This window comes from Pteropus medius, unplaced genomic scaffold, assembly GCF_902729225.1.
Source record: "Pteropus medius unplaced genomic scaffold, Ma_sr-lr_union100, whole genome shotgun sequence".
Classification (NCBI taxonomy): Eukaryota; Metazoa; Chordata; class Mammalia; order Chiroptera; family Pteropodidae; genus Pteropus; species Pteropus medius.
In genome coordinates this window covers 23,261,863-23,264,541 of record NW_024340849.1, presented here as the reverse complement: position 1 = coordinate 23,264,541, position 2,679 = coordinate 23,261,863, and positions in this window count along the sequence as shown.

The following is a 2,679-nucleotide window of genomic DNA, read 5'->3' as shown; positions in this document are numbered from 1 at the left end:
ATGTTTATATACAGTCCACTGTATATAAACATTCACCAGAAAAAGATCATCTCTTCCTATATTTATTGGCATGTGCATATCTTCTTTGCTAAAGTATCTGTTCAAACTTTTTGTCTATTTTATATCAGGATGTTTGTTTTTGTAATATTGAGTTTTGAGAGTACTTGATATATTCTAGATGTAAGTCTTTTATCAGATTTTTGTTCTGAAAATACTTTCTCCCAGTTTGTGGCTTTTCTTAACAGTATCTTTCAAAGAGAAGGAGTTTTAAATTTTGATGAAGTGCAATTTGTAATTTTTTTCTTTTAGGGATGGTCCATCAGGTTTTAAATGACACCTTGTCCAATGACCTTATTCTCAGTTCTTTTTTCATCTTTTTTACCCCTTCACTGCAACTTTGCTCTATTACCATAGCTCTATTTATCACCTTCCTGTGAGTAATTGCCAAGTTTGTAAGTCTAGACCAAATTTCTGCTTCAAAGGTGAATCCGTCATCTGAATGCTCCTAACAGAAACCCTGTTTGTATCTTAACCTCAATGTCCTAAAAGACATCACTCTTATTCTCAATAACAAAATCAACACTGTCTGTCTTTGTAGGGAATATCACCTCCCTCCATGTCCTAGCTTTAGTTCAGCTTCTTCTTATATTCGACCTTCATGATTGAAAGAACACCATAACTTATCGTCTCTGACTACAGTCTCCCTGCTCTTTCCCCCTTTTGCTCCACTCAATTCATCCTGTACAGTGATGTCAGGGAAATTCCCCTAAAATCTTGTCCTGATTGATCTTATTGTGCACATATTCATAAATCACATGCCTCAATAATACAATCCAATAGCTTAGAATGGGATGCAGAGACGCAAAGCATTTATTCCAGATGCATGCCCTCATTCTGGATAGAATAGAGTCAGGCAAAGTGGGCTACTTCCTCCAACAAAACTGTCATTTCCATAATTGGATCTAACAAAGAACTGTAGCTATATTATAATTATCCTGTAATTGACTCATTGAAACTTTATTCCTCAATGAAAAGAGATATGTAAACAATAACATTTAGCTTCAAGGTCTTTCTGGGTTTTGTTTCTACTTCTGGTGCAGACATTCTTATGACATTGAACAAATCACTTACCCCTCTAGCTGTCTGTCTCACCATCTGTTACCCTGTTTTCCATGTCAGCCATTCTGATTTGGTGGTAAAGCACAGGAATTGTCATGCTGGCTGTGTCCTTGGTGCTACTCTTTTTTCTGGTATACATATTTTAATATTAAGAGTGAAAAGTACATGGAAATGTCCTCTAATGGTAAAACAAAAAAAAAATGAATAGATTGCCAAATATCACAGGGGCACTGTAAGAGGGAAATTTGACTAGGGAATAGGCTTTCTTTTCAATAGCTAATGTATCTGTCCATATTCCTCAAATGAAAATCAGTGGGATTTTTCTCTATTTACACAAAAAACATGACCTATAGGGAAGCTTTCCTAGCTATAAAGCCCTCTTTGTCAACTTCTTTGAAATTCTAAGGCACTCCACTCTAGTTCCTTCTCCTGAGTTACTAAGAGCCTGATTGATAATGGGTTGAATTTTGGAGGATTTTAATGCTACTGATTTTCAGTTTTAGTTAGTGGACTTTGAGAATTTGCATTCTTTGTGCCTTGACCAGTGTACTCATGAGACTAACGTGTGTGTATATGTGTGTGTGTGTGTGTGTGTGTGTGTGTGTGTGTGTGTGAGAGAGAGAGAGAGAGAGAGAGCACACTTTCAGATGCATAAATGCTGATTGAAATAGAATCTTTAAGAAACAAAAATAATTATGTGGCAGATTAATTTGCTCTCTGGAAAATTATTAAATGATTGAAGTTCAGGAGATCCAAGGTAGCGGCGGCGTAGCAAGACCCCAAACTGCGTTCCCATAAGCAAAGTCAAATGTACACATATAGAGAAAGCAGTTACTCCTGCGAGACAACTGAAGGCTTAATGAACAGTTTCTGAACAACAAACAAGAGAAAGAGGCTGAAAAGAGAAGGCTGGGAGGTCGGGGGACTCCTCTGAGAGCTGCAGAAACTTACGGGAACTCTGGGTGGAGTAGCCCAGGAGCTCCACTGTTTCTGCTCCTTCCTCAGGGCAGGCAGGAACTCCATACTGGTTTTTAGGCCTACCTGCATTATCACAGTGGAGCTTTCTCTGCCACACTGCCTGGAGACTTTTGCCTCTGAACAAAGGGAGTAAGCAGGAACAAGAGGGTGTCATTAAAGGTGCCTGGCCTCCCTGGCTAGAGCCTCTCTGGCTAGAGGACCAGCACCCCAAGTTCCATAAGCACCTGCTGAGCTCCAACCAGCTTCCCAAAACAGTTGGGCACATAGAGTCTACACAAAGGTCTCTTCAACATAGAACCACTTTCAGTACAATGAAAAGAGAGAGACTGTATACAGAAGGCTGGGGAGCCACAGGAACTCTCTCGACTCTTCAGGAATTCTATGGGTTGGAGCGGCCTATATCCATCATTGTTTATGTTCTCTTCAGGTCCGTAGGGTGGGAGAGGCTCTATCCAGGTGCTGTGGCCTGTGGTCTACCTGCAAGGTAGCTACAGTACACTTTCAGACACATCACTGGAACCCTTTTGGCCAGAACAAAGGGAGCAAGCAGGATCAACGAGGCATTACTACTTGTACCTGGCC